General features: G+C 42.1%; 1 protein-coding gene across 3 annotated transcripts in view; it reads left to right on the top strand.

The window, feature by feature from the left end:
• The first annotated feature begins 633 nt into the window (after positions 1-633).
• Positions 634-12,207, top strand: part of cntn2 (contactin 2) — a 53,206-nt gene continuing 41,632 nt past the window's right edge. The window contains exons 1-2 of one of the 3 annotated variants that reach the window (XM_086198357.1): positions 634-924; positions 5,342-5,480. The gene's annotated coding sequence lies outside the window, so the exon portion shown is untranslated. The remainder of the gene's footprint in view (positions 925-5,341; positions 5,481-12,207) is intronic. The other 2 variants (XM_086198358.1, XM_086198356.1) reach the window with 2 other exon arrangements.

The raw sequence follows: 12,207 nt of genomic DNA on the forward strand, positions 1-12,207 counted from the left end.
TAGATGTCCTTTTTTAAATTAATGTTTTAATTTCAAATACTGGTAATTCAATCAACCACAGAAATTCAGTATCTTTCTGTTAACTTCCAATTTAAATTTTCAGCATTGTTTAGAATAAAGCTAATTTTGAAATGAAGTACAAATACTGATTTATGTGACCTATAGGGATGGTACAATAAAGTTAAAATTCAAAGAGAGTATGCAACCCAGTTCTTAAGTCAGAATAAAAATACTCTCAGTCAGCGATTACTCGACTTCAAGTAAAAGGGTTTCTGTTAATTTGTTTTGCTGAGTTAAAGAAAATACTCAAGTCCTCAAAAGTATCTTTGAAAATTTAGAAAAAGCACTTTTGTATTCCAGAGTGTGAGGTGAGTACTGCCAGTTGAAAAAAAAATGTGACTGAAATACTTGTACTTGGAGTGGAGTAATGTTTGACCGGGAGTATTTATCCTTTGCCTCGAGTACTGGGGTCGAGAACTTCGGCCACCATCGCTACAATGAAGCGTGCTGGTTTAAAAGTATTGGAGTTCCACCACGGAGACGTTTAATTTGGTAACACAGAAAACGGAAGTGGAGTCCAAGTCTCGTGAGATTGATAGCTGCATAGAGAGACCTGGGGGCGATCGACAGGAAGGAGGGATGTGGAGGAGAGGAAGAAACTGAGCAAGAGACAGAGAGAGAGAGAGAGAGAGAGAGAGAGAGAGAGAGAGAGAGCTGACCCGTCCTTGAATGAGGTTTGGCCAACATTTTTCAGAGACGCCAGGAGAGGGACGCCAGAACAGTCGCTTAGCCATGTTTATCTGAAACTCAGTTGCTGGTTTCACCGACGCGGAGAACAACATCACCCCGCCTGCTGCGCATCCTCCGCGGCTCCGCATTGCTGCTGCCGCTGCCTGGGGAGAAGAGCATCCGCATCACGGCAAGGTAGGTCAATAAACCCAGCGCCTCCCGCTCATCTTCTAACGAATGTTGCTAAATTCCGGTGCGCGGTCGCAGGGTTTGTTGCTGAAGCCCGGTGTTCCACCGGGGCAACACTACCTGACTGCTCTCCGGTTTATGAGATTGTTATTTTTTGACGCAATAGCACAAGTCGAGCGCGTTTACGCCGCACCAAAACTCAAGACGAAATCTGTCCGATTGAATGTTCTCACTCCTCCCGCAAACGTGCTCGCATCAAAACGTGACTCGGGGTAAACGCGAAGTGTTTGTCTCCCCGATCGTGAACCAGTAGGGGCTGGGATCCTGCTAGTTTCCCAACCACAAGTGATGATGATGATGGTGAAGTGACATTTTTCCTGAGTCGGAAGGTGCTGCGCTGGTTACGGAGCACGGCACAACAGCTCATTCCACGTCGGTTTTTTTTTTTTTTTTATCTGTCTCTTCTGGTTCCTTTCTCGTCAAAAGTTTGGAGACATGTTTCGATCAGGAGGAGACTGGTTCAGTCAGTCTGGCAGGAGCATCTGTTGTCTGGTGGACAGGAGTCTTATCAGAGGGATCCAGAACCTTCTGATAGGGGCTCCCAGCAGTTTGTATGAACCCAGAGCAAATTGTTTCGGTATTATGCTCCTCTCTCCCCTTGCACTAAGCGGTGATCTTGCTGGGTTTAACAAGGAGGGAGCCCCGAGGTTGTCAATCCGCTGAAGACAGCAGGTCCTTAAGGCTGGCAGCACCGGGGCTACAGTAGTCCGGTGTACCACAGCCTTCATGGACTAAGAAGTCATTGAAATGCAGTCTCAGTGTCATCCTGTGCAACGTTCACGCAAACAAACAAAAAAACACACAACTACTGCACAAATGCTTGAGAGATTATTGTTGGATAAAAGATATATTTCGGCATTGCTTTTTTTAAAAATAAAACGTTGCTATTTTCCAAAGAGTGCCGTGTACTAAACAGTGTACTAAAATACTGTTGGAAAGAAACATTTCAGAATGATCTGTAATTTATGTACATTTTTCTGGGTAACAAAGCTTTTTTTTTAAATGTTATCACAATGGCTGTATTATTATTTATTCTAACTTTGTCACACAAAAAAAATCATGTCATACTAAAGTAATTTATTCATAAGCAGCAGTAATCATTTGTAAAAGTACCACTATCTCCCGAGTTGGATATTTGCAGAAACCTCTCCACCAAACAGGACTCCCTGGAGTGTGCACCCCCGGAACGGCAGCCGTCACGAATCTCATCCTGTTGCAATTTTCAAGCTTGTACTTTAATATATTTGAATTTATTTGTGATATTTTTTTTGTTTTCCATTCATGACAGATTCATTCTTGGTTGTTAATTCTAGATGAAAAATGTTTCGCGGGCGGTCAAAGTGAGTGGTGGGGTGGCAGCTGTCCTTTGTTCTCCTAATGGATGATTCCACCGATTAATGGCGTAATCATAAAGGATTGGACCTAATTAAAGAGAAAGAGTCAACATCGAGAAGACACCTGATTGCTTTCATTTTTGAAATTATTTTTAATGTTTATAATACATGAAATGACTTGATATTGAAACCCTATATCCATTTAGAGCGTGAAAGTGCTATGTGACATTGTAGACTTTGAGGAAAACATTTTCTGAGAAGATAAAACGAATAATGAGGTCATTTGTTTTTATTTAAAAAGGAGCAATATTGCATTAACATAAAGACTTCAAGTTACGATAGTAGATTTATGGCTTAGGTAAGTATGTGGTGAGACGTTATCATTTCTTCCAAAGGTTTCACAGTTGCCTAGGCGATAATATTATATACGAGGAATGTAGTCTTCTTTGTCAGAGCGGTGGCTGAGAAGAGATCAAAGCCTCAGATCACAGTCTAAGTTTCAAGATCAAAGTTTGAATTACGAGCTCAGAGTTACCTCTATGAATGAGGTATCACCCAAAATTCCAGGCACAGATTTCATTGTTGTTTTTTTTCTCCTTCACTACTGGCCCCTCATTGAAAGGCATGTAGTTTTACTGGAACTTAACAAGCAAACTAGGGCAGTTATTATGAAGTTGTCATTAAGATATTTAGGCTGTAACTTAAAGAATTCTATCTACTTTATAAATCTGTCTCACAGTTGAGGGCCAGTTTATCCTCTGTCATCAAGAATGACCTGGGTAATTCTTTCCAGCATCCATGAGCCTCTTGGCGTTGAATCATCCAGTCACAAGATCAAGTTCATCTCGGCTCCTTCATCATTCCATCTTGGTGGCTGCATCATCATCACTGACATCATCCAGTGACACATCTTCAGCTTTCCACGCGCCGCTTTGCTTCGAAGTGAATGACTCAGTCAGTTCTGACTTTGATCTTTTGGTTTTAATCTCCTACTTTGTTCTCGGTGTTCTTACTGTGATTCGACAATCCTTGGTTTGGTCTCACATGCACAGATGATGTCATCTTAGTCATTCTCATGGTGACATCATCTGGAGGGAGAATGTATTTCATCTGACGATGCGTATGCACGTATGGCCTCACTTCGGAACCCATGGCTGTCTTTTGTCATCAACAAATTTTTCGAGATATTAAGGTCACATAAAATTGAGGTTACATCATGAGGCTGCACGTTGAAATTTTGCGCTCTGAAAAGTACAGTACTTTTTACGAATACACGGTACTTTTGAGAGGGCAAAAATGAAACGTTCTGAGAAATTGATTTGAACGCTGCATGTCTCATGGCGCGCCACGTGGTTCAGTGCAAGCTTTGCAATGGAACATTGCTGCTGCAGCCAAAGGTTGACAGGATGATAAGTAGAGCACGTAAAGAGTAAAAAAGGAATAGTGAAAGTAGGTATAAAATTAAAGCTGCAAGCAGCGTTGTTAGGGCCTGAGCCCCCGCGCGGCCTACGGCCGCGTCCTTGACACCGGCCCGAATCCAACGGTGTAATCGGCAAATCCCTAGGCCTTGTAGTTTAGGAGATACCAGCCTCAGTTCGCTGCACAGTGTGAGTGCAGAGCTGAGAGCCGGCCCTTTAAGAGCCCCTCCCTTCTCTGCTCGCTCTCTGCCATCTCTGTCAGAGCTGAGAGCAGAGCTGAGAGCAGAGCTGCCAGCTGGCCCTTTAAGAACCCCTCCCCCGCTGCACTTTCTTTGATCTGTGCTGGAGTGGAGAGAGCGGAGGATTAAAAGAAATGTAGTGTGTAAAAGCTGAATAAGTCGGCATACGTTGGTCAAAAGTAACACAAAATACCATATTTTTGTAGGGATTTTTGTCAGGAATACAGTGATATGTTTTTAAAAGCTGTGCGATGTATGGTATAGACGTGAGAAGCATTTGTTCGAGAGTATGTACCATGAGAGGACACGGCCTCCCCATTGACTTCCATTGTAAGCGTGAAACGTGTCTCCCCGACTTTGACGGCTTATAAAATGGGAACCGAGCGCGTAGTATATTATTCTTACTGAACTTTTAATCAGCACAGTTGGGAGAGTAATGTGTGAAAGTTTGGAAGCCCTGGCATTTACGGTTTAGGAGGAGATAGATTTTGTTCGGGGAGTAAAAAAAGTCCTGATTTTGACAGTTTTGTCCAATTTGTGGACATTCTGTTGGAGATAGGTGAGGGGTCAGAGTGTAAGAATTGTTCGTCTTGATGAGACGAGTCCAACGGTGTTGGTCCCATGTTTGTGGGAGTTTTGTGTGAGGAGTTATCGCGCGCGAAATTTAAAAAAATAATCTTTTTTTTGTGTGGCTCCCTAGGTGGCGCTATAGACTTTTGTGGCGTTTTTGTTTTTGATTAGTGAATGTTGAGACATACCGAACGATTGTGCCGAATTTCAGCGAATGTCATGCATGTTCAGGGGGTCAAATTAGATTATGCGCGTTATGCGCATTATGCGCATATAGCGCGCACTCATTGAGAGCAAGAACAGTATAATACCAGGTTTTGAATGGTGTGTATGTGAAAACTGGCTCCGGGTCGTCTGACCCAGTTGCCTCATGGGTGTTGGGGGGGCTGGGACACTGTTTAGTGTGTGTTTTTAGTGTTTTTAGTGCTGCTAATGTGTTGCTCTGCCGAGCAAACATAATAGGGTCTTCGCCAGAAGTACCTTCTGGCTCAGGCCCTAACTATAACAAAACAATTTGTAAAGAGTGGTTAAAAAAAGAGCAGCGGTGATGATAATATTTGTATTGCACAGTACAGTATTGACCAATAACGTCCAGTTGTCACTGAGAGCAGAGTTGATTGGACAGTCTGACAGCTGCAAGGAGGAAGCGATCCCGCTCCTTCACGCGCTTGGAGTGGAGGAGCCTGTCACTGAGGGAGCTTTCCAGGGCTGTCAGGGTGTTGTGCATGGGGTGGGAGTCAGTGCGCATCAGAGATGACAGCTTGGCCATCATTCTCCTTTCTCCCATCCCATCCCATTCCAGGACAGAGCTGGCCCTGCTGATCAGTTTGTCCAGTCTCTTCCGGTCAGCAGCTGAGATGTTGTTGCCCCAGCAGACTGCTCCATAAAACCTGGCTGACGCCACCACAGTGGTGAGGAAGGTCCCTCAGCCTCCTGGGCAGGTGGAGTCGACTCTGTCCCTTCTCATTATGTGCAGTGCTGTTATCAGTCCAGCCCAGTTTGTTGTTTCAGGTGAACACCCAGGCACCTGTAAGATGTTACCTTACATCCTGGTATTCGATGTGTCCCTGCAGTCAGTAGCTATGTGATTCCAATATTCCTGATTCGATATCTCATCCCTATTCTAAGTTTACTGGAATTTGAGGGGCTGTGGGATGTTACAAACCTGTGACTGATAGTCCTCTGACTTTGGTCTCAGTGTTGCGACATTTAGACTGGGATCCATACGCTGCTATGACCCACCTTGTTTTTCCTTCAAAATGCTTCTCAGTTGCTTTAATGATAAAGTACCAGTTCAACAAAGTTGAAAGTGTTCTTGGTCCAAAGGGCATCCGATCTTGCCCCTTTCATAGGGCTGCCAAGGATGGTTTTATGTTTGAATGTGCATTTGAATTATAATTACATTCATACGTCAAGGATGTGACAAAATAATACTCAATATACTTTTGAGTGGAAAAACCACGTTCTCCGTCTGGTATCGCAAGGTTCTTGCTGCACTCTCTAAATATCGGAGTCATTTCACACTCCAGAACAGAGGTTGGCAGTAATGCACCTGAAAGCTGTTTGCCAACTCCAGCCACCATGAAACTCTAAGAGAGAAGGACAGTAATCTCACTACTGCCACTGCTAATTTGGTGATTGAATGTAGGTCAAACATGAGGTCACAATCAGAGTTATGAAACCTGCCTGCAGCGGCCACAGAGAGAGATCTGTGTCCTGAGCCATCTGAAAACCCCAGTTTGAATTATTTCAGTTTTGTTTGTTTGGGTTTTGGCCTGAAACCCTAACAAGATGGTGGAAACAGGATGGATTGTGCTGATTGCGATACAGCTGAGTGCAAGATGATTCTGTATTGATGGTGTTGACATCAAGTTTTTTTTTATTGATTTTGCTCTGAGAGGCATCACATTAAGTTTCGTCTGACTGGCAGAGAGAGAGAGAGAGAGAGAGAGAGAGAGGTCTGTGGCGTAGCTTCGATGTTTATGGTGTTGATGACATAGGTTCTTGATTTTTTTTTTGTACTGTGAGGTGTGAAGATCGCATGGTCAGTAAATATTCAAATAAAGGATGCTGTTTTGTCCTGTTTTGTGCTCTCATGGACTGTGAAATGTTGACAACACCGAAGGTTTATTGATATAAGTACAAAAACCAACATTTGAATACGTCCTAATATTCCTAAATCCTAATGTTTTTTTTGAAAGTGCTGTGTCCCTAACAAAAAGAGAGTCTGAGGTCCAGGATCCAAGTTTAAATTCTGAGATCAAAGTCACATACAAGCTCTTACAATGTCACCTTGGATTGCTTTATGGTGTTTATTGAAAGCAAAAAATGAATTGTATGGTGTGTGTGTGTGTGTGTGTGTGTGTGTGTGTGTGTGTGTGTGTGTGTGTGTGTGTGTGTGTGTGTGTCTGTCCACACGTAAGCCTTTAAAGGAGCATGTGGTGGTCACGATGAAGGAAAGTGAGCATATGGGTGGGCTCCGACCTGAGGGTTGCCCTGCGCTTTGAAACTATGTTTCCTGCTGCAGACAGCAGATGCTCTGATGGATGCTGCCAGAATACACAGCAAGAACTCTGCTGCTGTTCCTGCTGACACTACCCCCCCCCCCCCCCCCCATGACAGCTGATCCTCTTTCTTGGACAGAGGCTGATCTAACAAATCCTCTTCATCACCGTTGCTGGGGTCTGATGATCTCAGTATATTCTAAAGGAACAATGTAGGGTCCTTGACTTTGGTTACTGGGTTTAGTCACGCAATGCTCGAGGCTCCGTTTTATGGCCTTCAAGGTTGAAATGTTTAAAAAGCTACATGTGCGCACACTGAGGGGTCACGATGGTTCTGGTGGCTGATTTGTACTGAACAGAAGAGTGCTGGGCTCTCAACTTTGGCAGAAGTTGGTGCTGTCTGGATGCTGTTCTAGTTTTTGACGGAAGCGCTTGGCCGTATCCAGTTTCCACTCCACAGACTGTTAACTTTTTGCCAACCATAATGTAACACTAGAACTGCATTTGCATATTTAGTTGGCAAGGTGGCAACCCAACAGAACCATAGACTCAGCAAATGCAGAAGGATGAGCATGACACAAGGAATCGACCAGTGAAAATTGTTCCCAGTTGTGGTTATTTGGTGCTGCTTTCAGAAAAAAAAGAAAAGAGTTTCATTTAATCACTTTTCTTAGTGGGACCAAAAACATTGTCCTTTTTTAGGAGTCTCTCCTGATGTAGCCTTGTATTAATAGGGATGAGAATAAAACCAGTTGAAAACCAGTTCCAAAGTCAGCGCACTGTGGAAAACAATGATTTCACACCAGTTTACAAGATGCAGTCAGCCCGTACAATAAATCAGGGCTTAATTGTGCCTATTCCGCCAAGCATTGGTCATGTCTGGAAGAGACAAGATGGAACCAAGAGCTGTAATCCCTACCGGAATTTGTAAAAACATAGCAGGATGCAGAGAGAAAGCACGGACCCAGTTGACAGCCACCTCTTCTCCACTGGATAAAGCTGGAAAATATTTCTTGACCTCCTGAAAGCTAAAGAATCATTCAAACTGTTGGGTTGCCATGTTATTGCTCTGGCAAGCTGCTGAGGTACCATCAGTCACTCATAGCTCATAGCATGCTATCGGTTGCTTGTTTTTACTTAGCACTGTGTACTCAAGGCAAATCCTGTGGTGAAAACAAATATCAAGTTTTGCAAACTCAAGGCCAATCACAGAGGTTCCTACTTAAACTGAAAAGACCTCCAAGTCTGTTCATATATACATATTATTATTATTATTATTATTATTATTATTAAGAGTTTATTTTAGGTCTTACTGTGCTTGTATGCCATCACCAAAATCCACAAAAAGGAATCGATAAAGGATTGAAATAATAAACAGATTTCATAACACCACTGATAGCAATATTTCATCCCTGTAGTTCAGAGGTACTTTTAGCTGCAGTTATGGAGAGTGAATCAAATCTGTGAGTGCTAATGAGGAGGGTGGCTGCAGCCATCGTGCGAGCTCATCATATCCCCCAGAACACTGTGAGATTCAATTATTACTGCTCACCTTTTAGTTCTAATGTTGGCCGCGTGCCGATCTACGCTCCTCTGCTCCGAGGCACCCTACGCCGTGCCTCTCTAGGCTCACTACTCCATGACCAAACGTGGAAAAAACAGACAACAGGAAGAGTTGAAGAAGTATTTATCAAACTGGAGCTGAAGTGAAAGGTCAAAGTAAATGTCTTTCAGTAAAGTGGAGTGATTTCTTTTGCTTAGAAACTGCTGTTGAATGTCAAACATCTGCAAGTAGTGAGATCTTGATATTCTACATACAGGCCGGAATGAAGTCCGAGCGTGTTTGTTTTTGTCTGATTGGACTTAAAACTAAGGGTAGGTTGTTGTTTTTTTTTTCCCCGTTATGTCTGTTTGATCTTTGATGTTTTACTGCTTTTCTTTCTTTTCCTTTATATTTATCATGATGGCAAACAAGCGGCAAGAACAAATCTGCCATCACCTTCAAAGGACCTTCATCTCGTCTGTGTGGCAACAAGGCCAATTCTCAGACCTCCCAAGCCTACCCGACATCTTTATTTACTTATGTTATAAAGGTGTGTAACAAAATATATTTGATGGCTAATTTAAGATATTGGACTCAAATGTTTGGTTTGATTACTTTTTTTTATGGACCGTTTACAACAAATTTGTTACGGTGGAGTTGGCTGCAAAGATAATATACATCTGTGGTTCCTGGGTAGGAAAATATAAATAAAAACAACATTACAAATAAGCACTTAATTTAACATAATTACATTTAGCACACCACCAACTGAAATGTAAATCATATAGTCTGAGTGTTGGAGAAGAGTCCAAACATAGATTCAAATCAGTGACCACAAGTGATCCTGTGCATGAGTGGATTTAATGATTTCAAACCGAGAGATTCCTTTCCTCCAGCTAACTAACCATTATTAATACCCTTAACACAAATTGTTACAAGTTCTTAAAAGACAGATGACAACAACAATAAACATAATGAGCCTTGACAAAAAGGGCCTATAGAAACGCAGCAGTTGTGATCATAACAGATAAAACAATGTAAAAGTGTTCTCTGAGACTGATTCAGTCCATACAGTCGGCTGCTATCGATGGTGAGTGTGGAAGAACAGACTGGGTCTATGCTTCATACATGGAGAGAACACTCACTCCTTTGACTCACACGGGATTCACGTCTGCACAGCTTGTTGAGCAGCTCTTTGTGCTCTAACAAGAGTGGAGAGCAGAGAGGTCAGCTCCTCCACAACTGAGGACTCTCCAAAGTGCCAGATAGATGTGGCGATATGCTGCTGGCAACAGGGACCAGGTTTTTGCCGGGTTCTGCGAATTCTCACTGATATCTGACCCACATCAGCACAGAAGCCCTGCAGGGGGTTGCTTCAGTTTGAAATCGCTCTGTCAGATGCCTCAGATTCACAAAGCAGTTGCTGATTCTCCTGTTATAATGTACAGGTTATGAATGAATGGAAAACAAGAGCGGCTTTTTCTGAAGTGCATCTTCCTTTGTTGTTTTACTGTGTCTATGTCCAACTGTACCAGCTGCTCCCTTTACAGCTCAGAGAGTATGCATGTGTACACACACACACACACACACACACACACACACACACATATGTACATCTGATCTGATCTCCAAACACAAATATGTTACATATATGATATGATATATTCTCTTCAGTTTCAACGAACTGTGATTATAAATTGTAACACAATAGTGAATCTTTGTTACAGTAGAATCAATACAACAATTAGGGTCTACATTACAGGGTTATTAGTGTCATACATTATCATTTTGATTCTTTGAGCACTGATATAATACTGAGAAGTCACAAATAAAACACTAACATAACATACAACATAAACTAATAACACTAAAACATCACCAAAATCAAGTTACACCAGTACCTCAGTTCTTTTAGATTTAAAAAAAATTTAAACTGGAAAGAAAGAAATAAAAACAGCAATAGACATGTTTTCCTCAGGCCACATGTACATTTGGATCAGTTGTTTTAAATGTGTTAATAAGAATTAAACCTTTGAGTGGATGACAGTGGATGATGCTTTATAATGTTTATGGAATACATAGTATTCTGGAAACGGTGATTACTCCTGACTATAAATGTACAATCTATAATTGTTTCATTGTTAATCACAAAGTCAGCCATGGTACGATTTCTAATTTGATTTTTTTCTGGGGCTTGTGATTGATATCAGATGATGTATAGCCGTTAACACCATCTTCTGTTCATCTATTCAAAACTAGGCTGAGAATATGTTTGGTCACAGTTTCGATATGTGGGACAAAAGTATTCAGATACTTGTTTCTGTCTGCTTGGGTTTTGAATTCGATGAATATTTGATTGCTTGAAAGCTGAATCTGCTTGGTCTTACTTGTCTGTGTGTGTGTGTGTGTGTGTGTGTGTGTGTGTGTGTGTGTGTGTGTGTGGGTGGGTGGGTGGTCCTCAGCCACACCTGCTCTCTTTCCTCCATGTCACATTTTCAAGCTGAGTGAAGTCTTAATATCTGCTGTAAGACTGCTGGACTTCAGCCAGGCAGTTCCTCTGTAGTTCTTCATCTTCACACAGCATCCATTCCCTTTGTTGGGATCATTTAATTTGGATTTGTACATAAAAAGCCAGAATAGCTGTTGTCATGCATAAAAGAAGTTGCTTCAAGTCAGTAAAAGATAATTGATTGACTTGACTCATTTTTATTTATGAGCTCTACCAGGATAAAGTTCTTCACAATGCATCCATGAAAATGGTCTGATGGCTGTACAGTGGAATTTTTGAGTAGCTGTGCCCCCCCCCCCCCCCGTCGGTCTGTCTGTCTGTCTCTCTCTCTATCTCACACACACACAGACAAACACACGACAAGACATCACATTCATTCACAAGTCACCACTGAATTTGTCTGCGCGCCAAACTATGTTTTGGCATGTAAGAATGGATACAGGAAATGATGCAACACCCTTTGCAAGACAGGATCTTTTGTTTCAGTCATGAAGAGCTCCATTAAACAAGTGATCTCTTTGAAATTATCCGTGATTGTTTGGGTCCAAGCACTTGAAGTCATGTTGATGCAAACCTGTTTCAAAAAGTTTCTACTATTTACAGCCGGTGTTCTGGAGGTGCAACAAAAAATGTTGCTCTGTTCTGAGTTGTAAATAAACAGCATTTCCAATTCTAACAGCCTAGACCTCCCACAGTTTTCCCTTCACATCACTTCCTGCTCTGTCATGGCTCTCTAATTCTATCTTGTCGGCATCAGATCCCTGATTTCTTGTGATTGTTGATGCAGAGTTGCCTGAACCCAAAACATCTGGTGTAAGCTCAGAAACAATCCTCTGAGGGGAAAGATCAGGGCAGCTATGGAGGACTGGAATTCATGTTTATTCAGGGCCAATCATGCTTTTGTAACTTATTACCACTGTTTCTTAAATGGAGGGAAAAGATGTTTGTCATGCTGTTCTCAATTACACACACACACACACACACACACACACACACACACACACACACACACACACACACACATATGTATTATTCTTACTTACTCTAATACCTAAGAGAAGTCATGCTCTGTTAATCATATATATGTAGTCAAGAGCCAGGAGCGAGACGGT

This window comes from Aulostomus chinensis, chromosome 3 (assembly GCF_037954235.1).
Source record: "Aulostomus chinensis isolate RoL2024-O1b breed Wild chromosome 3, RoL_Achi_v1.0, whole genome shotgun sequence".
NCBI classification, from domain to species: Eukaryota; Metazoa; Chordata; class Actinopteri; order Syngnathiformes; family Aulostomidae; genus Aulostomus; species Aulostomus chinensis.